Source organism: Hemiscyllium ocellatum, chromosome 18, assembly GCF_020745735.1.
Source record: "Hemiscyllium ocellatum isolate sHemOce1 chromosome 18, sHemOce1.pat.X.cur, whole genome shotgun sequence".
NCBI classification, from domain to species: domain Eukaryota; kingdom Metazoa; phylum Chordata; class Chondrichthyes; order Orectolobiformes; family Hemiscylliidae; genus Hemiscyllium; species Hemiscyllium ocellatum.
Genome location: NC_083418.1, coordinates 16,196,917 through 16,223,111, shown reverse-complemented (window position 1 = coordinate 16,223,111; position 26,195 = coordinate 16,196,917). Strand labels below are relative to the sequence as shown.

The 26,195-nt window shown below is 40.6% G+C and overlaps 1 protein-coding gene across 1 annotated transcript in view; it reads left to right on the top strand.

Annotated features, from left to right (window-relative positions):
- The window catches only part of LOC132824536 (astacin-like metalloendopeptidase), a 300,317-nt gene that overhangs the window by 202,036 nt on the left and 72,086 nt on the right, over positions 1 to 26,195 (top strand). The window lies entirely within an intron of this gene.

Sequence of the window (26,195 nt, the reverse complement as noted above, 5' to 3'; positions counted from 1 at the left end):
TGAGAGTGGAAAGATATAAAAGAGACCTAAGGGGCAACTTTTTCATGCAGAGAGTGTTACGTGTATGGAATAAACTACCAGAGGAAGTGGTGGAGGCTGGTACAATTGCAACATTTAAGGGGTATTTGGATGGGTATATGAATAGGAAGGGTTTGGAGGGATATGGGCTGGTTGCTGGCAGGTGGGAATAGATTAAGTTGGGATATCTGGTCAGCATGGACGAGTTGGACTGAAGGGTCTGTTTCCATGCTATACGTCTCTATGACCTCATGAACAGTAATGTGTGCCTCTCTGCAAAACATGGTCTACAGCAGCTCAAGAAGGCAGCTCACTGCCACCTTCTTAAAAGCAACATGGGACAGGAAATAAATGCTGATCCGCCAACAAAAAATAGAAAACAACTGTTCTACATCTACTTTGTCAATCCCAATTTGCATCTTAACATATCTCAATTAGATAGCATTCTTCTAAACTCTATGATTTGGAGATGCCGGTGTTAGACTGGGGTGTACAAAGTTAAAAACCACACAACACCAGGTTATAGTCCAACAGGTTTAATTGGAAGCACACTAGCTTTTGGAGCAACAATGGTGATAGCTAGACAATATGTTGAAGGGGGACAATATGTTAGCCCCCTATGTTCTCTGTCTATGACCTGATGTTTAGATTGATTCTAATCTAAAAAGTGAGATAACAGAATTTTACATAAATTCATGCAGTTTTTGAGCTCAGAGTTCGACATGAATGCCTATTGTCTAGCTATCACCATTGTTAACAGCTAACCGGAGAACGCAACTTTTAAAAAAAGGTTTTGTGATTTACACATGAAAGAAGTGAAACTATCACTGTATTCTAACAGATGAAAGGCTTAACAGACAATCAATTTTTCAATGTATAATTTCAGTTACATCACACTGTAAATTTTTGCTATAAATTCTGTGTTACGATCGAGCCCTCCACTGTCACCTGATGAAGGAGCGTCACTCCGAAAGCTAGTGTGCTTCCAATTAAACCTGTTGGACTATAACCTGGTGTTGTGTGATTTTTAACTTTCTAAACTATAGACAGCATAAGCCTTAAGTGCTCAGTCTCTCTTCATAAAACAAAGTCCTCATCTGTGGAATCAATACAGTGGATCGCCTTGAACTGCTCCAAAGCAACTACATCTCTCCTTGAGTAAGGGGACCAAAACTGGACAAAATGCTCCAGGTGCGGTCTCACTAATACCTGTACAGTTGCAGTAACACTTTCCTACTTTTCGAGCTTTATGCCGTTAGCAACAAATTCCAAAATTCCATTTGCCTTCCTGTAGCTGCAGAATACTTTTCTGTGATTCATTCACAAGGATACCCAGATCCCTCTCTACTGAGGCACTGTAACATTTCTCTTCATTTAGATAATAAGTTGACCTCTATTCTTACAACCAAATTGATAACTTTACACTTATTCAAGTTAAACTCTGCCTGTCAAATTTTGTTCCATTCACCTAACCTATTTATATTAATTTGTAAATTTCTTATTTCTGCATTGTAGCTTACTTTCCCACCAATTTTTGTATCATCTGTACTTTGGTAACAGTATTACGGAACAGGTCAGAGCTCCGCAAAACATTTTAAGAAGGTAGTCCAGAACCTAACTTTTCTAGCTGTTTTCAGCAGAGATTCATCGAATATTGATGCCCTGGGGTTGAAATGTTCTGAGGCGGAAGATGGGGCGTTCTTCCTCCAGGCATTGGGTGGTGAGGGTGGGGCGGTGAAGGAGGCCCAGGACCTCCATGTCCTCGGCTGAGTGGGAGTTGCTCCCAATGCGGTCTCCTCTACATTGGGGAGACTGGACACCTCCTAGCAGAGCACTTTAGGGAACATCTCTGGGACACCCGCACCAATCAACTACACCATCCTGTGGCCCAACATTTCAACTCCCCCTCCCACTCTGCCGAGGACATGGAGGTCCTGGACCTCCTTCACTGCCACTCCCTCACCACCCAATGCCTGGAGGAAGAATGCCTCATCTTCTGCCTCGGAACACTTCAACCCAGGGCTTCAAAGTGGACTTCACCAGTTTCCTCATTTCCCTTTCCCCCACCTCACGCCAGCTCCAAACTTCCAGTTCAGCACTGTTCCCATGACTTGTCTTACCTGCCTATCTTCCTTCCACCTATCCACTCCACCCTCCTCCCTGACCTATCACCTTCATCCCTTCCCCCACTCACCTATTGTACTCTATGCTACTTTCTTCCCACCCCCACCCTCCTCTCATTTATCTTTCCAGCCTTCAGGCACTCTGCCTGTATTCCCGAAACGTCGATTTTACTGCTCCTCGGATACTGCCTGAACTGCTGTGGTTTTCCAGCACCACTCTAATCTAAAACATGCTGAGTCTGACAGATTGCATTTTGACTTTTGAGATGCCTTATTATTTTCTTAAGAGTGGTTCTAACAATTCCCAGCAGCAGATGCAGACTAATTGATCTATAGTTTCATACATTCCACCTCCTTCTCTTTTTGAAGAAGAGTATTATATTAGCATTTTTCCATATACGAGAAATTTTTCTGCATCCAGGGAACTTTGAAGTGTTAAAAATATTAGACCCATTGTCTCTCCTGCCTCTTCCTTTTATCTAAGATGTAGGCCATCAGACCCTGGGGATTTGTCTGTTTCAATCGCAACAGTTTGCTCACTACTTTTTCCCTAGTGATGATGAGTGTTCTAAGTTCCTCTATTTCTACATCCTGTGCGTTACCTGTTGTAATGGGATGGTACAAGTGTCCTCAACTGTGAAAACTGAAGTAAAATACCAATTTAGTGTCTCCACATTTCTGTGGAGACACTAAATTGTTCTCACTATTTGCTCCCCAATCTCATCTTTCAATGGGCTAACATTCACACTTTATTCTCTTTCATATTCTTACAGGAGCATTTGCTATTCATTTTTATATTTTCAACTGGTTTACTTTCACAATTATCTTTACACTTTTATTACATTTTTTTTGGCATCTTTTGTTGATATGTAAAAGTTTCCCAATCTTCCAACCTGCTACTGGCTACTGCATTGAGACAATTTACTGTGAGAGCATTAATTAATCCCACCTCAGTACACAATACCAAATCCTCAATCCAAAGACTGCTCCTTGATTAGTTTCCCAACATATTGCTACAAAAAAGTAATTTCTATTATGCCCAATAAACTCTTCCTTGCGGCTACGTTTGCAAATTTGATTATTCCAGTATATATGCATATTAAAATAACCCATGATTGCTGTCGTACTTTTCTTACAAACCCATAGTATTTCCTCATTTGTACTGTGTCTCACTGTGGAACTATTATTTGTAGGCTTATAAGTTACTGTGAGTAGGGACTTCTTTCCCTTGCTATTTCTTTTTCTATCCAGACTGATTCAATGTCTTGATCTCTAGAGTTTATATCATTTCTCACTATAGCATTGAACTATTCTTTATTAGAAAAGCTGGGTCATTTCCTTTTTCTTTCTACCTGTCCTTCCAAAACATGGAGTACCCATAGATATTCAGTTCCCAAACCCAGTCTCCCTAAAATCTCAGTAATCACCACTAAATCATATCCAGTTGTCTCTATTTGACTTAAGTCATTAATTATACAGTTCAAGCAAATACAAAAGAAAATTGTTTACATCACAATTTTCCATAGAATTAATGATAATAAGATTTACCCTGTCTGTATGTGATTACTTTATTGCCCTTGTTCCATATGCTTCTAACTTCCTGATTTATTCAACATTTTGCATTATTATTACTGCTTGGTGTCCAATAAACAATTCACACCAGTGTTTGCTGCCCTTGCTGTCTTTTAGCTCCACTCAAATTGATTCTACATCTTGTTCTTCTGATCTAAGATCTTCTTCCATTGTTGCACAGATCTCATCCTTTATTAACAGCAGTACCCACTCCCTTTTTCTTTTATTCTGTCATTCCTAAATGTCAACTAACCTTGAACATGCAGTTCCCAATCTTAATCACAATTTGGTAACATCTGTTTATTTCTGTAGATTTTCAAATGAAGTGTGTGAGAGACAGGGAGGATCAAATCTGCAAGAAAATCAGAGATATGCAGGTGGGACTAGTATAGTTTACTGAAAAGAGGCATTGCTGGATTGGGTGTTGGAGTGGTGGGTCAGCCAAGTAGGTGAAGTATGTGTTGGGAAGATATTTGGATAAGACCATAAGTCATAGTCTTTCTGTGCAGAGTTGAATGGCTTTGTTACAGCATCTGGCATCACTTCAAGGCCACAGATGCGGTTCCATGGATGAAGCTCTGTTTTGAAAGCAAACTGCATCATTTGAACACGATGAAAATCGCATATGCATGGAATTAGGTTATGCTGATATCTTTGGCCTTCTTTGTGCAAATTCCATAATGAATTGTGATCTTTATGTCCATAAGTGTAACTGTCACCAGTTAAAATGCATATCTGGGAGGTGCAACACAGAAGACGGAAATGCATTATGATGGCCAAAGAATACAAACCCCACATGTCTGTGCATGGGGCTGTGTGCAATGTTCTTTATATTTAAAAACCCTCACATCAGTGGATGCTGTAGATTCCTTCCCAACAGGTTAAGTCACTTACCTCGCACACTCATAGAGTCATACAGCATGGAGACAGGCCCTTCAACCCAAACTGCTCCATGCCAAGCAATATGTCCATTCATGCTAACCCCATTTCCCTGCACTTGGCCCATATCCTTTTAAACCTTTCCTGTACATGTAGTTGTCCAAATGCCTTTTAAATGTTATTAATGTACCTGCCTCAACCACTTCCACTGGCAACTCATTCCATATGTGTGCCACCCTCTGTGTAAAAACGATGCTCCTCAAATTCCAAAATGAAAGACCTTGCACTTATCTATATTAAACTCAATTTGGCATTTGTTCACCCACTTCCCCAGCCGATTCAAGTCCTACTGCAATTTTGATAATCTTCTTCGCTGACAATGATACCTCCTATTTTAATGTGATCTGCAAACTTCCTGAACGTGCCTTTACATTCTTATCCAAATCATTGATATAGGTAACAAACAGCAAAGGCCCCAGTACCAACACCTGAGACACACCACTAGTCAATGGCCTCCTGTCTAACAAGCATGTTTCCACTATTACTGTCTGCTTCCTACCGTCAAGACAATTGTGTATCCAATTTGCCAGCTTCTCCTAAATTCCATGCAATCTAACCTTTCAGAGCAGCATACTATATAGAACCTTATCAAAAGCCTTACTGAAATCCATATAGACTATGTTTACCCCCTGCCTTCATCAACCTTCATGTACTTATCCAAAAGTCTTTTAAATGTGGTAATTGTACCTGCATCCATTACATCCTCTAGCAGTTCACTCGACATACAAACCACTGTCTGTGTAAAATAATTGTCCCCCCCCATCATTTTTAAATCATTCTCCTCTCATCTTATAAATATGCCTCCTAATTTTAAAATCTCCCACTCTTGTTATTCACCTTATCCATGCACCTTATGATTTTATTACCTTCTATAAGGTCACCCCCAGCCTCCTATGCTCCAGTGAAAAATGTCCCAGGCTGTCTAGCTTATCTTTCTAACACAAGCTTTCTATTCCCAACAACATCCTGGTAAGTCTTTTCTGAACCCTGTCCAATTTAATAATTTGCTTCCGATAGCGGGGCGACCAGAACTGTACACAGTATTCCAAAAGAGGCCTCCCAATGTCCTGTATAACCTCAACATGACCTCCCAACTCCTATACTCAACGTGTGAGCAATGAAGGCAAGCATACTAAATGCCTTCTTAACCATCCTGTCTACACATGTTGCAGATTTCAAAGAATTATGTACCTGAATCCCTTTGTTTCCCTATTCTACAGCGTTAGCTAAGACTACCGTTAATTGTATAAGTCCTCTCTATGACTCTATTTTACCAAAATGCAATACCTCACATTTATCCAAATTAATCTCCAGCTGCTAGTCCTCAGCCCATTGAGTCAATTGATCAAGGTCTCTTTTTAATCCTGGATAACCTTCTTCACTGACCACTAGACTACCAATGTTGGTGTCGCCTGCAAACTTACCATGTCTCCTAAATTCTCATCCAAATCATTTATATAAATGATAAACTCCAAAAATGCTATTTCCTCCCTATTGCACATGTTTGATTACTAGTGATTGTTCCTTACCCAATTGTTCCTAAGCTCCACCTGAACATGGCGAGCCAACAGTCATCCAAATCCCCTTATCCCTAGCCCACCCTTTAAATCATATGGATTTCACACCTCCCCAGGTCCCCACCCAACCTGCCAATGTGCCCTGCAGTGCAAGTCTGCTGTTCCAGTGTGTCAGAGATTTGATGATCATGATAAGTTGACAAATGCCAATGTCCATGGACAAAAGTGTGTGTTGCCATGAATTATACTCTGGGCTGCAGATTGGGCAAAAACAACATGAAGGTTTTCACAGCAAGTGAACAGACCACTTACCTGGTCTGCTTTCAAACATTTTCTGATAATCTAACTGGTTTGGCAAGTTTGGTGAGACAAAAGGCTCACTATTAATAAGGCAGATTGGACCTTCAACAAGTCATTTTTACATACAGCAACCTCTTTAATTGGCAACTTGCCATCAAGCTTGTCAAACCAAAGTGACATTGCTCATGTTTGGGTCTACGGAAGTAGTAAGGAAATCAGCAAGAAGGAAAACGTACTTGACCTTATCCTCACTAATCTTCCTACTACAGATAAATCTGTCCATTAAAGTATCAGTAAGAGTGGCAATTACATAGTCCTTGTGGAGATAAAGTTCCACATTGATAATACTTTACATCTTGTCATGTGGCACTATCACCATGCTAAGTGGGACAGACTTCAAACAGAATAAGCAACTCAAAATTGGATACCAATGATTCATTGCACGCCATCAGCAGCAGCAAAATTGTACACCAATGCAATCTGCAATCTCATGGCCCAGCATATTCCCCACTCTACCTTTAACATCAAGACAAGGCATCAGCTTCGGTACAGTAAAGACTGCAGGAGGGCATGCCAGGAACAGCACCAGGTATTCTGAAGAATGAGGTATCAACCTGAAACTACAAAATAGTGCTACTTGTGTGTCAAACAGCCTAAGAAGCAAGTGGTAGCGCTAAGAAATCCCATAAGCAATAGATCAAACCTAAATTTTGTAGTCCTATCACATGCAATCGAGTGTTGGTAGACAATTAAACAAGGAGGAGGCTTCTCATATACCCCATCTTCAATGATGGGAGAGGTCAACAAATCAGTGCAAAAAAAATGTGAAAGCATTTGCAACAATCATCAGCTAAAAACGCCAAATAAATGATCCATCTCAGCCCCCTCAATTGGCCCCCAGCATCATGGATGCAAACCTTCAGGCAATTTAACTCACTTCATGTCATATCAAGAAATTGTTGGAGGCACTGAATACTGCAAAAGCTATGGCCCAGTAGCATTCCGCTAATAGCACTGAAGACTTGTGCTCCAGAACTTTCCACGTCCCTAGCCAAATCATTCTAGTACAATTTCTGTTCCTGATGAAGGGCTTATGCCCGAAACATCGCTTGTGCTGCTCCACAGATGCTGCCTGACCTACTGTGTTTTTCCAGCACCACATTCTCAACTCTGATCTCCAGTGCCTGCAGTCCTCATTTTCTCCCTGTTCCAGTACAACTATAATTGCCCAAGTATGTCCTGTATAAAAAAAGCAGGACAAATTAAACCTGGCTAGTTATCACCACATCCATTTACTTCCAATGATCAGTAAAGCGATGAAAATATCATCAATAGCAGCACCTGCTTGGCAATAACCTGTTCTGATGCTAAGTTTGGGTTTAGGTACTCAGCTCCTGACCTCAGTATGACCTTGATTAAAACATGGACAAAAGAGCTGAATTCCACAGGTGCGGTGAAAATGACAGCCATTGACATCAAGACCACATTTAACCAATAGTGGCATCAAGGAGAATCAAAAGTTTGGATATTCGTATTTATATGATTATAAAATGTTCAGCACAATTCATGAGTTTTCAGATACTTAAGAAGTCCACGTCAAAACACAGAAAGACTAGACTTCAGCTGAAAAGTGGCAAATAACAATTATACCACACAACTGCCAGCAACGACCATCTCCAATGAAAGACAATCTAACCTTTGGAATTGAATACATCACCATCACTGAATACCCACTATCAACATCCTGGAGGTTACCATTGATCAGAAGCTGGAGTGGCTTAGCCATAATCTTGTAACACAGTGATAGCATCCCCAGCTCTCAGCCAAGAGGATTAAGCCTCACCTGCTTAATATCCATGAAGAGATTAATTTTTAAAAATCTATAAATACAGCAACTACATGAACAGGTCAGAGGCTAGGAATTATGCTGAGAGTAATTCATCTCCTGACTCCCAATGCCTGTCCACCATCTACAAAGCACAAGTCAGGAGTGTGATTAAATACTCTCCGCTTGACTGGATGAATGCAGCTCCAGAGGCACTTAAGAAGCTTGACACCATCCAGGACAAAGCAGCCCACTGATTGGCTCTGCATCCACAAACATTCACTCCTTCTAATGCTGACATTCAGTAGCATCAGTGTGCACAGTCTGCAAGATGCAGTGGAGAAATTTGCCAAAGATCTTAAATGCACCTTCCAAACCCATGACCACAAACATCTAGAAGGACAAGGGCAACAAAACACATGGAAACACCATCACCTGCAATTTCCCTTCCAACCCATTCATCATTTGCTTTTGAAGCCATTCCTTCATTGTTGGTTCAAAATCCTGGATCCACTAACAGCACATGAGCCGCAGCAGTTCAAGAAGGCAACTCATCACCATCTTCTCAAAGGTAACTAAAGGCAGACCAGAAATTCAGGACCAGCCAGCTAAGCAAATTTTAAACAAATACTTTCTCCGATAAGTTTGCAGAGCATGCACAAAGCATTGAAATGTATTGCAGGGTGCACTGGCAACTGGGACACTTTGCACGGAAGGATGGGGATCAAGCTCATGAATTAGACCAGTCTGCATCTTAGTGCTGCTTGCTTGCCCTCATAGGACTTGTTCAATTGACACCTATCTGCATGCATGCAGCATCCATGTCTTGCATTATCTTGCTATGTTAGCATGTTGGTGCTTCAACCAGGGCCAATTTCTGTCACGACTGCAATTTTGAGGTGCTCTTTTATGCAGAACCCCAAACAGGCTGCTTGGCATGCTTGTCAGTAAGGACCTGCCCAGAATGAGGCAGTGAATGGGAGGCTCATCTTGCTAGTACACCATGACAACTATGTAACACTTGCAGCATGCGCCAGTTGCTTGTGCAGCAAAGACACTGCATTATTTTTTCAATTAAGCTGCCATGTTAGATCTGGTCAGTTCTCCTCCTCAGTCTAGTCAAGGAGTGCTGGTGTCACTCAAACGATTCATTTGGGATTTTCATGATCAGGGGAACTGTTCCACTGCAGTCTTGAGATATTTAATACTCAGTCCTGTAGGACCAGCAAACAACATTCTTTCTAACTTTGTTTCTGACTGCACAGTCCTTCAAAGTCCATGTGCAGCACTTGAAAGGCAATGCTGGCCAATGATCGCTCACAGAACCTTGGAACATGCAGCTGCACAGGTTAAATGGAACATTGCCAGCCAAAACAGTCAGAACGTTTTCATATCATTAGTTGAGGAGCTGCAAACACAGTGGTCAGCATGACCTAGGACTGCTTGTCAAGGTTGGTTAGAGATCTGAGTGAATACAGTCCTGAGTATCCATCTGTCGATCTTTCAGGAGGATGCAAAGGAAGGCCTGTCCTGTTGTTGGGTGAGGGAGTCAAAACTTAGAGGTGGCAGGAAGGGTGGAATCATTTCTAGAAGTGTGGACAAGGATGGTGATAAGAGAAAACTCAAGGTGAGTGAGGAGGATGTGGAACAGCATTAGAGAGTATGCTAGGCTATGGGAGGAAGGAACATTGGTAGTAACCACCACTGTGGCCTCCACAGTGGAAGCATAAAGGAGCAGGATGGGCAACATTAAGGTGTAATGTCAGGGTTCAAAGGACAGAGAAGACAGTTGGAGGCAATCTGTAATGTGGCAGATTTTTACATGGGAGGATTGTATGGCACTAAGCTGTTTGAGTAGAGACATTGTAGGGGCTTTAAGTGGGACCTGGTGCATGGTGTCCACCGTGAGCTGCATTCCCTATCATCATTTCCTTTCTCTAAATGCAAAGTGCTACTAGGAAATTACTGGAACAGTGCCCTTTATGGGCAGAACAAATATTTGTTTGGTGGGCAAAAATGCAAGACACTGTGACAACATAATAACAGTTATTTGCGAAGCCCAGATTTATTTAATTTGCAGTAATTAAATCACCTATTTGTTATATATGTTGAGTGAAGGTGCGCAGGAGTCACATCTGCTCAATGGCGATTTTTAACAGATCAGTGGTGTTTGCAAATTAGACTTGAGCATCTCAATGGTGTAGAAGTTAGTGACAATGTTACAAAATGCCAATCCTGTCTGAAGGGGAACCAATATTAATTCAACTTCCAAGGGTCCTGTGTCAGCTATGTAATATTGTGTTCTCAGTATTAAGGATTACAATGGTACGTATGGAATGCAGTGTGAAATTGAGTATTTGATATGGGTCCAGGGTAAGAACAGTGTCAGAGCACCATAGATGAAGTTCTCAATGATATTGGATGGTCACTCAGCTGATGCAGCATCTTCACCATGTTGATGCACTTGCTGAGTCTGAATTTGCATGAATAATGAACACACGTTCCTCATTATCTAGGTGCAACACGTGTAACTGTTTGCTGAATTGTGTTTAGTCGTCATCTGCAGGGTATGCCTACAATTATTTTCCCTGAACTCTTTCATATCTTCCGTTCCCAATCCTCTGAGAGTCAAGGCGCTGTCTGATAGCACATTAATTGCTGTGGCTGCCTACCTGAGAAGGCAAGACCAAATGCAGGGTGACCAACGACAACCCAGGAGCAACAGCAGCAGGCAAGCTTGGAGGACAAGGAGCACTCAACTCAGGGAGAGGTCACTACTACAAGACCCCTCACGATATGTGAGATGCTTAGGAAGCCCAGAGTTTTAAGAACATACAAGCAAGGCACAACAGTGGACCACTTCAACCTTGCTCCACTGTTCAATAAGCTCATGGTTAATCTGATTTTAACCTCAACTCTACATTCCTGCATATTACTACTAATCTTTCGCCCTTTGGTAATCACAAATCTGAAGACCACTGCTTTAAAAAGATTCTGAACCCACTGCCTTTTGAGGAAAGGAATTTAAAACGTTCATCACTCTGAGGAAAAAAAATTTCTTCATTTGTTTTAAATAGGTACCCTCTTATTTTTAAACTATAACCCCTAGTTTTAGATTCTTCCAAAAGAGAAATTTCCTTTCAACATCCACCCAGTCAAGTCTCCTCAGGGTCCTAAATGTTTCAATCAAGTCACTCCAAGGGATGCAGGCCTGGCCAGTCTAGTCTTTCTTCATTCGACAGTCCACACATTGCAAGTATCAGTCTTGTGACCTTCCCTGAACTGCCTCCAACACATTAACATCCTTCCATAAGTACTATGACCAGTTTACATAGTACTCCAGATGCAATCCCTCCAATGCCCTATATAACTGAAGCATAACATCCCTCCTCTTGCGTTCAATTTTCCTTGCAACAAACCATTCCATTCTGTTAGCTCTCCTAGTTATTTGCTGCACCTGCATACTTGCCTTCTTTGATTTAGCTTTTACTTGTAGAGGGGTCAAGTTTTGAAACCATGAGATCATGCTGTAACTGTCCAAAACTCTGGTGCAGCTGCACTTGGAGTGTTGTGTGCAGTTCTGGTCACCGCATTAGGGGAAAAATGTGAAAGCTTTGGAAAGGGTTCAATGGAGGTTTACTAGGATGTTGCCTGGTATAGAGGGAAGGTCTTACAAGAAAAAGGTTGAGGGACTTGAGGCTGTTTTCATTAGAGAGAAGAAGGTTGAGAGGTGACTTAATTCAGACATATAACACAATCAGAGGGTTAGATCAGGTGGACTGTGAGAGCCTTTTTCTGAGGCTGGTGACGGCTAGCATGAGGAGGCATAGCCTCAAATTGAAGGATGATAGATATCGGACAGATATCAGAGGTAGTTTCTTTACTGAGAGAGTGGTCGGAGTGTGAACACTGCCTGCAACAATTGTAGACTCACCAATGTTACAGGTGTTTAAATAGTAATTGGATAGGCCTATGGGCAAGCATGGAATAGTGTAGGTTTGATGGGCTTCAGATTGGTTTCACAGGGCAGCGCAACATCAAGGGTCGAAGGGCCTTGTACTGTGCTGTTACGTTCTATATTCTATGCACTTGAAACACAGATTTCACTGCATCTAAGAGCCCTGCAAACTCTCCTTTTTTTTATTCTTTCTGCCAAAATGAACAATTTCACAATTTCCCACATTGAATGCATTTGCCAGATCTTTGGCCATGGCATTCCACCTAATTAGAAAAGTTTTAGGCTTCTTATGTCATCTTCAAAACTCACTTACCTAACTACCGTTGTGTCATCAGCAAATTTATGTACCATACCTTCGATACCTTCATCCAAATCATTATATAAATTATAAAGCATGAGGCCCCAGCTTCATCCCCTATGGCACACTTTTTGGTCTAGATTCTACCTCTTGTGAATGAGCAAGGCACCGTGCCAGCCCAGAATCTATATGTTGTTGAGAAACTGCAATGAAACTGTACCAGATGCTGAAATGGAATCTGAGGCCTTCAGGAGTCAGAAGTGATCTTCTCCTGCAGTCTGTGAAGGTCTTTGTGTCACTAAAATTCTTTGCTACTGGCTCCTTCCGAATCTGTGCAGCGTCTCTCAGTTGTGATTTCACACTTATGTCAGGACACGGACTAATGCAAGGGCACACTGATTTATATTGTTCTCCAATGAAAACATTCCCATTGCTGCAGGGAACATGCTTGGGTTTACTCATATGTCTGATGCCATCTGTACTTGTGTGATATTTAAAGGGCAATATCACAACACACTACAATTCACAAGAAATGGTCATTCAATTCATATTCATGTGATCTGTGATCATCATTATCGATCCCTGGAGATGTGTGCCCACTACCCTGGCAGCTTCATAACTCATACTTTCTGAAACAATCTCATATACCTGGTATTTTTGTGGGTCCATGGGGCTTATAAGGCTGGTTTCTAAGAGACAAGGGACACTCACTGTAATCATAGCTTATGACACCATTGTGCAACCCCAGGTTGATGTGAAAAGCAGATTTAATTGAGTCCATGCCTCTACTAGGGGCATAATGGGACAGGATATCAGACAGATGAAGATATGGCTCAGCTGCTTGAACTAGTCTGGTGGTTCTTCAGCACTGTCTGGACAGAGTGTGTTGCATCTTGGTCTGCTGTGCTCTGCATAGTCAGTGTAGACAATATGGGTATGTTATGGATGCAGAGGGACTGGGGGAATGGGAGCAGTTGTCAAAGGACAATGATGAAGACATGGATGGGTGGCGGAAGCTTTTCCTGTCCATGGTAGTTTAGCTGTGCCAACTGCTACAAGGCAAATGGAACCTCATTGACACCCAGTTCAAGCAAAGAGTGTTGGTTGCAAGAGACACTTGTGGATTATTCTTTGGCCACGATGCAAAATCTGGTCTATTGTGCAAGGACAATCTTCACCTGTCTTGATTTTATTTGCATTCCCTTTAGCTCTCACTAAATAAATTTCATGTTCGTAATTTGTTTTTATGAAGAAGATGGACAGATTTTTAAATGGTAATGAATTGAAATGTTATGGAGCTTAGGCAGCAAAGTGGAGTTGGGGTCAAGGTGAGACCAGCCATGCTTGTATCAAATGGCAAAGCTGGGTTGAAGCGTTGAATTGCCTACTCCTGCCACTAGTTCTTAAGTTTCTAATTGTCCAGTTGCTTGCCTCTATATCATGTTCCCTACTGGGCAATGACAAGCTGTGAGTCTACAATGGCCTTTGAGGATAGGATAGCACAGGTAGGTCCTCAGTCAGGATGTAGGTACTGGAATGAGAATGCATCTGTGTCTATAAGAAGGTGCCAGCCACGGTGACCTCTGTGCCATGACATTACCAATGAGGACAACACTGAATTGCCAATGTTAACTTAGGTGGGCAACAGCCTTCCAGTGTTTCTTTTAAACTCATATTTTTGTGGGATGTGGACATCACTGGCTGGTCAGCATTTATTTCCCATCCCTAGTTGCCCATGAGAAGATGCTGGTGAGCTGCCTTTGGGAATCACTGAAGTCCATTCTGCTGTGGGTGGACCCACAATGCCATTAGGGAAAGAATTTTGACTCAGCGATATTGAAAAAATGGCAATATATTTCCAAGTCAAGATAGTGAGTGACTTGGAGGGGAACTTGAAGGTGGTGGTGTCCCCATAGATCTGCTGTCTTTGTCCTTCTAGATGAACTAGTTGTGGGTTTGAAGATAATGTCTGATGATTTTTGGTGAATTTCTGCAGTGCATCTTTTAGATGGTGCGCATTACTGCTACTGAGCATCAATGATGGAGGGAGTGGATGCTTGTGGATGTAGAGCCAATAAAGTAGCCTATATTGTCCTGGATAGTGTTAAGCTTCTTCTGTGCTGTTGGAGCTGTATTCATCCAGGCAAGTGGGAAGCATTCCATCATGCTCCTGACTTGTGCAATGTAGATGGTGGACAGGCTTTGAGGGGTACAGTGTCGCATTTACAGTGTGTGTTGTATTTAATCTTTTTGGTACAGTGAAGAAGAATGTATCAAATTATAGTCCACAGTATAAAGACAGTCTTTTGAGGATTTGTTACCAAATTGGGGATAAACCATGTAACAGATTCTCCACTTTATTATGGTTCCAATGGTCTTACCCCAATAATTATTTCCCAAGTTAAATTGTTTCTAATGAAGATTGCAATGTTGCATTTACAGGTAAAAATACTATAAGTCACCAGTGGAAATTGTGAGAATGAAATTTTGGAAGACCACTATGAAAACAACAAGCAAATTGGGCAGAATACCCATTCATCCACATCAGCAAATCAAGAGTATTATTGATATAATTCCACATCTGAAAAGTGTAGGGACTCTTAATTTATGGATACAATCCTAGTTTTTATGGAAATTGTGTTCACAGTCATCTTGTTGCATTATGAGATGAGTGCCCCATGTCCTGGGTTGTTCTACCAGGACAGCTTTTGTATCATATTTTTGATCTTTGATTGTCACATATGCGCAGAATCTGACTGCTCCTTATAGTGTGCACTCCTCCCTGTGGCCCACTCCCACAGTCTCACCAGCACCATCTCCCCCAGTACCAGCCACTCCATCCACCCTCCCACTACCCTGAATACCATCCCCAGTTAAACTAAACAGAATCCTTCACTTCCAAAAACTTCCTAGCAACAATTTCCCCTCAATACAGTATAGACAGCCACTTCTGCTCTCCTAACCCCAACTTGTACAGTCCAGCATACCGATTTTTTTCAACATCAGTTGGTTGCACTGATTCTCTACTAAGATATGCAGGTATGTGTAGTATTGTGTGCTTTCGATAGACAGAATCAAAGTATTTAGAGACATAGAGATATACAAAATGGAAACAGACCTTTCGGTCCAACTCATCTATTCTGACCAGATATCCTAAATAAATCTAGTCCCATTTGCTAGCAATTGGCGAATATTCCTCTAAACCCTTCCTATGCACAAACCCATCCAGATAACTTTTAAATGTTGTATTTAAATTGTATCAGCCTCCTCCACTTCCTCTGGCAACTCATTCCATACATGCACCACTCTCTGCATGAAAAAGTAGTCCCTTAGGTTCCTTTTACATTTTTCCTTCTCACCTATGTCTGCTAGTTTTGGGGAAAAGACCTTGTCTATTTACCCTATCCATGCCCCTCATGATTTTATAAACCTCTATAAGCCTCTGACACTCCAGGGAAAACAGCCCCAGCCTATTCAGCGTCTCTCTATAGCTCAAACCTTCCAACCCTGACAACATCCTTGTAAATCTTTTCTGAACCCTTTCAAGTTCAAAAATCCATCCTAATGAGGCCATTTGTTACCATCCATCAATGTGTGACTGATAAGCTTGCATGAAGAAGCAAATAACACACGTGCAAGCTTCTGGATTACAATCCCAATAATCGAACCATATGCACTACACCTGTTTATTACATAAAGCACTTCTCAATTAAAACCTAACTTATATGCATTACTTCAGGTAAGTACAATTTTATCCTCCCTTCATTTTGTATCTTTACATTGACAAGCAGGCCACTAAGTTAATATCAGTAACAAGCCAAATAATCAAATGACTACTGTGGCATTATTTTCTATCCTAGCTTCTGTAGAAATATCTGAGCCAAGAAATCTGATTTTTCAAACATATCAAAATAACTGCAGAAAAATCCAACGCGCAGGACATGAGGAATATCAAGCTAAATTTTCATAGGATAGCAATCACTCAGATCTTTCCTCTAAGGCTCCTTTAGGAATTCAAAGCTTACTTTAATTTGGACAGGTCCCTCATAGTGTAGGATAGTCAGGACAAGCCAAACTCTGCCACCTTTTTTCACAACAGTAATTTCATATCTGTGATTTAAATATCCAGTAGTACTAAGAGCTATGTGAAAGGATAAGCATGATTAGGTTGGCAAAAGAGTATGGTGCAAGGGTAACAAATGAATAGGGTGCCCCCAGATAATATCAGTTTGAGTATCTCATGGGTCAGCTATCAGATGCGCATGTTGGGTCTGGAGGGGGCGGAAGGAGGGTTTTGGGTCTCAAGTCCTAGAGTGGGGAATGGGGTTATAAGGTACCAAGATTTAGATTAATTAGATTCCCTACAGTATGGAAATAGGCCTTTGGGCCCTACAAATCTACACCGACCCTCCGAAGAGTAACCCACCCAGACCCATTCCCCCACCCAATGCATGTGATATTATGGGAATGCAGAATTAAGGTGTAGACGATAACATGGCATCAATCAACTACATCTCTAATTAGGTAAGCAGAATGGACAGAAGTGCCAAAAAGAATTTAATACAGAGGCAATATACATTTAGTGGCAATATTCCAAAAAAGGCTGCAAGCGCCAAGCAACCAGAGGACTTATGTCTTAGAAGGTGATGAAATATATTGAAAGAGTACTCAGCAAATCAATTGGATTCTTGGGCTTCATAAATAAAGCATTGAGTACAGAATCAGACTACAATATTGAATGTTTATAAAGCTCTGGTTAGAACCTAATGAAAGCATTGTATTCAATTGTGGTCACTAATCTTTAAGAATGTCAAGAACAAGAGAGGGTACAAAGAAGATTTACTGAAATAATGCAGGGTTGAGAGATTTTAGCTATAAGGGTAGATTGGAGAAGCTGGGATTGGCATAAAGAGTTGGAGGGAAAATTTGGGAAAGGTTCACAAGATTTAACGAATGCTGTTATGAAAGCAAAATACTGGAAATATGAAATAAAATTAAAATTTGTTTTAAGTAGTGCAGTGTGGATTTTGTAGCTGCTCCTAGGTTTGCAGGCATACTTAATTTTTTTAACAGTTATTATCATCGCCATTATAGTTTACAAATATTGCTTTTTTTTTCCATTTTGTTTTATTAACTGTCAAAGAAAATCAAACAAACCAAAAAAAAAGATTGTTTTTCAAATAGACCTTTTTTAGCAAGCTTTTTAAGAGTCAACAGAGAACAGCTGAGGCATTTTTATACTTAATTCAGAAATTTAAGAAGCATCTACTTGTGTTTTAGAAGGTTTCTTTTGAAAAATGAGGCAGTTTTTAAATAAGGAGTTATGTTTCTTTCCAGAGAGTCCTACACGTGGTTAGCTCTGGAGATTTTTTCTTTGAGGAAGTTATTGAAAATGAATCGTTTTTATTCAGTTAATCAGCTAAGTGGTTGATTTTATTTAAGCTTTATATGTTTGATATATATTTACAATTTTTTTCATTTTAACATTATTTTCTGTAGGTAATGAAATGCAGTTTATTTTATATATAAGGTGTTATTGAAACATCCTTTCTTTTAGGCTTAATGTTATTAAGGCCACATATAAGGTACAGAGTGAGATGGCATGTCGATTTAGAAAAGTTATTTCCCAGCAGGTTCAATCAGATAGATGAATGACTGTCAGGAAAGGTAAGAAGGTAGTTCAAAGTCTCTGGTGGCTATTCCTCCAATAAATAGATATTTATTTTTTTGGAACGGTTGAAGGGGATAATCTCTCTGATGAAAATGAAAGAGGCAGTCAGTTATTGGATATTTGACAAGATTTAATAGAATTATTGTGATAGGGGACTGTCTTGTCAGTGGCATAGACAGGAGATTCTGTGACAATGATCATTACTTTAGGCTGGTTTGTTATTTTTCTGGTGCTAAGATTAAGGACGTCTTAAAATGTTTCAAGCATATTGCTAAAGGTGAGATTGAGAACTCAGAAATTATTGTACACATTGGTAGGGATGATATTTTTCAGGAAAAGATTAAAACAGTATAGAGTGAATTTAAGAGGTTAGGTGGAAGATTAAAAAATAACACCTTAAAATAGTAATTTCTGGTTTACTCCCAATGTCAAACTCAAACAACAGAAGGAACAAAAAGTTAAAGGAGATAAATCAATAGCTGAAGAACTGGTGTATTGTTCAGGGAATCAGGTTTTGAATAATTGGAATGTCTTTTGAGACAGAAAAGGCCTGTTCAAAAAGAATAGGTCTAACCTAAACTGGAAAGGGACCAATACCTTAGCAGGGAGATTTGCTCATTCTAATAAGGGAGACTTTGTACGGATAGAGAAGCTGAGTGGAAGAATTCAAAGTAGCAGTGTAAATGGAAAGATTGATGGAGAAGGTTCTGAAAGGGAGGAGAGCATGAGAATTATAAAAGAAAGACATGAGCGAGTCAGAGATGTAGTAACTCTGAAGAAATAATTTGCATTTATTTAAATGAAAGGGGTCTTACAGATAAGGCTGATGAACTCAGGACATGTTTAAGAACATGGGATTGAGATGTTATAGCTACTACAGAAACTTGGCTGTGATGTGGACAAGACTGGCAGCTCAGTGTTCCAGGTTTTGATGCTATAGGAAGGGTAGAAAAGCAGGCAAGAAAGAAGGTTGGGGTGGGGGGGGAGGGGGGGGTGATGTTTTTGATTAATGAATATATTACTGCTGGAGTTAATGAAGACACTTCTGAAAAATCATCCAGTGAAACTATATGGGTAGAAATTACAAATAAGAAAGGAAAGATCACTTTGATGGGATTATACAATAGGTCATCCAATATTAAGGGAGAAATTGAAAGCCAAATATGTAGGAAGATCTCAGATAAAACGTGGAGCTGGAAAAAGCAGAGCAAGCCCAGCTCCACATTTTATCGACTCTGACTTTCTAGCATTTGCAGTCCTCACTATCTCTTAGATATATGTAAGCATAATAAGGTTATGATAATGGGGGATTTTAATTTTCCCAACATTGACTGGGATTATCATAATGTTAAATCTTTGGATGGCGAAGAATTTGTCAAATGTGTTCAAGAAAATTTTCTTCATCAGTATGTGGAGGTTCCAACTACAGAAGAAGCAAAACTAAATCTTCTTTTGGGAATAAGGCAGGGCAGGTGACTGAAATAAAAGTGGGGAACATTTTGGGTCTAGTGATCATAATTCTATTACTTTCAAAATGTTTGTGGAAAAGGATAAGCCTTCCATAAAAGTTAAAAATTTTAATCGGAGTCAGGCAAATTTTAATGGTATGAGACAAGAACTTTCAAAAGTTAATTGGAATAGACTGTTCACAAGTAAAAGGATGTCTGACAAGTGGGAGGCATTCAAGAGTGTGATAAAGAGAGTTCAGTGGCATTTTGTTCCTGTTCGAGTGACGGGTAAGGTGGTAAGATTAAGGAACAATGGATGAATAAAGGAATTGAGGCTCTATTCAAGAATAAAAGAGAATGTTATTTTAGATATTGACACATAGGTTCAATTGAATCTCTTCATCAATTGACGTCATGTAGAGGCATTCTTAAGAGAGAAATCAGGAAGGCAAAGAGGGATATGAGGTAACACTGGTAGATAAAGTTAAGTACAATCCAAAAAGATTCTAAAAATACATTAAGAGCAAGAGAGTAACTAGAGCCTCTTAAAGATCAAGGAGGTCGTCTTTGTGTTGAACCCCAAGAGATGGGAGAGATACTAAATTAATATTTCGCATCAGTTTTACTGTGGAGAAAGAAATAGTCTAGAGAATGCAGAGAAATAAACTTTGATGCTTTAAAAACAGTTCACATTGCAAAGAGGAAGTTCGGAAGGTCTTAGAGAATGTAAAAGGTGGATAAATTTCCGAGAGCTGATCTAATGTATCCCAGAATGATGTGGGAAGCAAGGGAGGAAATTACGAGATCCCTTGCAGAAATATTTGCATCATCTATAACTACAGTTGACGTGCCTGATGACTGGACAGTGGCTAATGTTGTATTTTTGTTTCAGCAGAGATATAAGAAGAAACGGGGAAACTGTAGACCTGTGAGTCTGGCTTCAGTTGTGGGTAAATTGTTAGAGATAGGATTTATGGACATTGAGAGAGGCAAAAATTGATTAGAGATAGTCAGCACAGTTTTGTACAAAGAAATTTGTGTCTCACAAACTTGATTGAGTTTTTGAGGATGTTACCAAAAAGATTCATGATGACTGAGCAATGTTGTTATTTGGATTTTAGAAAAGCCTTTGACGAGGTTCCGGACTGTAGACTAATTTGTAAAGTTAGGTCAGATGGGATTTAGGGTGAGCTTGCCAATTGATACATATTTGGCTTAATGGCAGAAGACAGAGAGTAATGGTAGAGGGTCGCTTTTCTGACAAGTTTGCTAGAACTCCTTGGGAGGATTTAAACTAATAAGATGGGGGTGGGTGGCAAAGAGATCGATCTGAGATGGGTACAACTGAGAACAGAAGTGAGTCAAACAGTCAGGGCAGGCAGGGACAAGATAGGACTAATAAACTGCATTTATTTCAATGCAAGGGGCCTAACAGGAAAGGCAGATGAACTCAGGGCATGGTTAGGAACATGGGACTGGAATATCATAGCAATTACGGAAACATGGCTCAGCGATGGGCTGGACTGGCAGCTTAATGTTCCAGGATACAAATGCTACAGGAAGGATAGAAAGGGACGCGGGGTGGGGGGGGAGGTGTTGGCATTTTTGATAAGGGGTAGCATTACAGCAGTGCTGAGGGAGGATATTTCTGAAAATATATCTAGGGAAGTTATTTGGGTGGAACTGAGAAATGAGTAAGGGATGATAACCTTATTGGGATTGTATTATAGACCCCCCAATAGTCAGAGGGAAATTGAGAAACAAACTTGTAAGGAGATCTCAACTATCTGTAAGAATAATAGGGTAGTTATGGTAGGGGATTTTAACTTTCCAAACATCGACTGGGACAGCCATAATGTTAAAGGTTTAGATGGAGAGGAATTTCTAAAGTGTGTGCAAGACAATTTTCTGATTCAGTATGTGGATGTACCTATTAGAGAAGGTGCAAAACTTGACTTACTCTTGGGAAATAAGGCAGGCAGGTGACTGAGGTGTCAGTGGGGGAGTACTTAGGGGTCAGCGACCATAATTCTATTCATTTTAAAATAGTGATGGAAAAGGATAGACCAGATCGAAAAGTTAGAGTTCTTAATTGGAGAAAGGGCAATTTTGACGGTATTAGGCAAGAACTTTCAAAAGCTGATTGGAGGCAGATGTTCGCAGGTAAAGGTACAGCTGGAAAATGGGAAGCCTTCAGAAATGAGATAACAAGAATCCAGAGAAAGTATATTCCTGTCAGGGTGAAAGGGAAGGCTGGTAGGTATAGGAAATGCTGGGTGACTGAAGAAATTGATGGTTTGGTTAAGAAAAAGAAACATATGTCAGGTATAGACAGGATAGATCGAGTGAATTTTTAGAAGAGTATAAAGAAAGTAGGAGTATACTTAAGAGGGAAATCAGGAGGGCAACACGGGGACATGAGATAGCGTTGGCAAATATAATTAAGGAGAATCCAAAGGGTTTTTACAAATATATTAAGGACAAAATGGTAACTAGGGAGAGAATAGGGCCCCTCAAAGATCAGCAAGATGGCCTTTGAGTTGAGCCGCAGAAAATGGGGGAGATATTAAATGAATATTTTGCATCAGTATTTACTGTAGAAAAGGATATGGAAGATATAGACTATAGGGAAATAGATGGTGACATCTTGCAAAATGTCCAAATTACAGAGAAGGATGTGCTGGATGCCTTGAAACGGTTAAAGATGGATAAATGCCCAGGACCTGATCAGGTGTACCTGAGAACTCTGTGGGAAGCTAGAGAAGTGATAGCTGGGCCTCTTGCTGAGATATTTGTATCATCGATAGTCACAGGTGAGGTGCCAGAAGAATCGAGGTTAGCAAACGTGGTGCCACTGTTTAGGAAGGGCGGTAAAGACAAGCCAGGGAACTATAGACCGATGAGCCTGACCTCGGTGGTGGGCAAATTGTTGGAGGGAATCCTGAGGGACAGGATGTACGTGTATTTGGAAAGGCAAGGACTGATTTAGGATAGTCAACATGGCTTTGCGCGTGGGAAATCATGTCTCACAAACTTGATTGAGTTTTTTGAAGAAGTAACAAAGAAGAATGATGAGGGCAGAGCAGTAGATGTGATCTCTATGGACTTCAGTAAGGCGTTTGACTAGGTTCCCCACGGGAGACTGATTAGCAAGGTTAGATCTCATGGAATACAGGGAGAACTAGCCATTTGGATACAGAACTGGCTGAAAGGTAAAAGACAGAGGGTGGTGGTGGGGGGTTGTTTTTCAGACTGGAGGCCTGTGACCAGTGGAGTGCCACAAGGATCGGTGCTGGGCCCTCTACTTTTTGTCATTTACATAAATGATTTGGATGCGAGCATAAGAGGTACAGTTAATAAGTTTGCAGATGACACCAAAATTGGAGGTGTAGTGGATAGCGAAGAGGGTTACCTCAGATTACAACAGGATCTGGACCAGATGGGCCAATGGGCTGAGAAGTGGCAGATGGAGATTAACTCAGATAAATGCAAGGTGCTGCATTTTGGGAAAGCAAATCTTATCAGGACTTATACACTTAATGGTAAGGTCCTAGGGAGTGTTGCTGAACAAAGAGATCTTAGAGTGCATGTTCATAGCTCCTTGAAAGCTATAGGATAGTGAAGAAGGCATTCGGTATGCTTTCCTTTATTGATCAGAGTATTGAGTACAGGAGTTGGGAGGTCATGTTGTGGCTGTACAGGACATTGGTTAGGCCACTGTTGGAATATTGCATGCAATTCTGGTCTCTTTCCTATCGGAAAGATGTCGTGAAAGTTGAAAGGGTTCAGAAAAGATTTACAAGGATGTTGTCAGGGTTGGAGGATCTGAGCTACAAGGAGAGGCTGAACAGGCTGGGGCTGTTTTACCTGGAGCATCGGAGGCTGAGGGGTGACCTTATAGAGGTTTACAAAATTATGAGGGGCATAGATAGGATAAATAGACAAAGTCTTTTCCCTGGGGTCGAGGAGTTCAGAACTAGAGGGCATAGGTTTAGGGTGAGAGGGGAAAGATATAAAAGGGACCTAAGGGGCAAATCTTTCATGCAGAGGGTGGTACGTGTATGGAATGAACTGCCAGAGGATGTGGTGGAAGCTGGTATAATTGCAACATTTAAGAGGCATTTGGATGGGTTTATGAATAGGAAGGGTTTGGAGGGATATGGGCCAGATGTTGGCAGGTGGAACTAGATTAGGTTGGGATATCTGGTCGGCATGGACGGGTTGGACTGCAGGGTCTGTTTCCATGTTGTACATCTCTGTGAGTCTGTGGAGGCCTGTGACCAGTGATGTTGCACAGGGATCGGTTCTGAAATGATTTGGCTGAGAATATAGAAGGCATGAAAAGGAAATTTATGGGTGACACCAAAGTTGTTGGCATAATAGACAATGAAGCAGGTTTTCTAAGATTACAAAATGATCTTGATCACATGGGTCAATAGGCTGAAAACTGGCAGATGGAGTTCAATCTGAATAAATGTGAGATATTGCATTTTGGTTCAACAGACAAGAGTAAAGTTTATACATTTAATGGTAGGGCCTTGGGTAATATTATGGAAACTAGGAGTACAGGTACATAGTTCTTTAAAGTTTGGTCACATATAAACAGGGTGGAGTTGGAATGATATGTTGAGGTTGTGCAGGACATTGGTGAGGCATCTTCTGGAATACAATGATCAGTTCTAGTCACCCAATTATAGGAAGGATATTATTAAGATGAGAGGGTTCAGAAGAGATTTACCAGGATGTTGCCAGGTATGGAAAGTTTGAGTTATAAAGAAAGGCTGTATCGGCAGGGGCTTTTTTCACTGGAGCGTAGGAGGTTGAGAGGTGACTTGATAGAGGTTTGTAAAATAATGAGAGGTATATATGGAGTTGATAAGAGCTGTCTTTTTCCTAAGATGGGGAACTTCAACTAGGGGGTACATTTTAAAGTGAGAGGAGAGCGATTTGAAAAAGACATAAGAGGCAAAGTTTTTATATAGAGGGTGGTTTGCATGTGGAATAAGCTTCCTGAGGAAGTGGTGAAGTGCGTATAATTACAATCTTTCAAGACATTTGGATGGATACATAAATAGGAAAGGTTTGGAAGGCTCTGGATCATGAGCAGGGTGGTGGGACCAGTTTAGTTAGATTTTATGTTCGGCATGGACTGAGTGGAGTGTCTGTTTCCAAACTGTATGACTCTATGAGGCTACGATTCTCCTGGGAGTTCTTCAGCAAAAAAGTCATGTACAACTCAAAATGCTTACTCTATATGTTTCCACAAAGGTTGGTATATCTACTTACCATTTTCAGTGCTTTCTGTTTTTTTTATGTAAGAGCTGTTTCTATTTGCTAAGACCATATGGCATAGGAGAGAAGCAGACCATTCAGGTCATCAGATCTGCTCCGCTATTCAATGAGATCATAGCTAATTTGATAATCCTCAACTCCACTTTCCAGACTTTTCCCTATAATCATTTTTTCTGTCTATCTCAGCTTTGAATTTACTGAATGACCCAGTCTCAATAGCCCTCTGTGGTAAAGAATTCCACATTCACTGGTCTGTGCCTTAAGTATGTGATCCCCTTATACTGAGATTATCATCTCTGATTCCACATCTGTTCTCTGAGAATCTGTGTGTTTTAATGAGGTCACTTTTCATTCTTCTATATTCCAATGTGAACAGCGTCAGTCTACTCAGGCTCTCCTCAAAAGATAGTTCTTCCATAGCTGGTATCACCCTAGTGATCCTCTGTTATGCCTCCAATGTCAGTATATCTTTCCTTAAGTAAGGAACTTAAAGCATTCACAGTATTGCAGCTGTGGTCTGGCTCGTGATTTGTCGCTCCTGTTTTAAAGCAATTCCCATACCAAACTGAGGTTACTAAGAAGGTCCCACCTTGACGACCTCACCCCTTGCCTGAAATGTGGCGACTCTCAAATTAAATCACCACAATCATATCTTTCAAATGAGAGAGGAACTTGCGATCCTCTGGGACTGCAGTGACCATAATCACAGTAAAGTTTTAGCAAAATCTTCCTACTGTATACTCCATTCCCTTTAAAATAAAGACACTGTTCTATATGCCGTCCGTATTGCCCTGTGAACTCAGATCCTAACCTATTGTAATTTATGGACAAAGACTCCCAAATCCTTCTGCAAATCAACAACTCTGCAGTGTTTCTCTATTTAAATAATATTCAATTCCTACATACTCCCTGTCAAAGTACATAACCTCACCTTTTCCCACAGTGTAGGTTGACTTTTAACTGCCTTCAGGGCAATTCAGGGTGGCAATAAATGATGGCTTCAACTTAGACACCCTCAGCCTGTGAATAAATAAAAGAAAATATTACAGCTGCCATGTTTTTGTCAACTCACTTAACCAGCCTATATTCCTCTGAAGACTCTGAGTCATCCACAGCATTTGCCTTCCAACTATTTTTCTGTTATTTGCAAATTTCATTGTAGTACATTTAAAACAAATGGGTGCTTGGAATCAGAAGCAAAAATAAAAAAATCCTGGAAAAACTCAGAAAATCT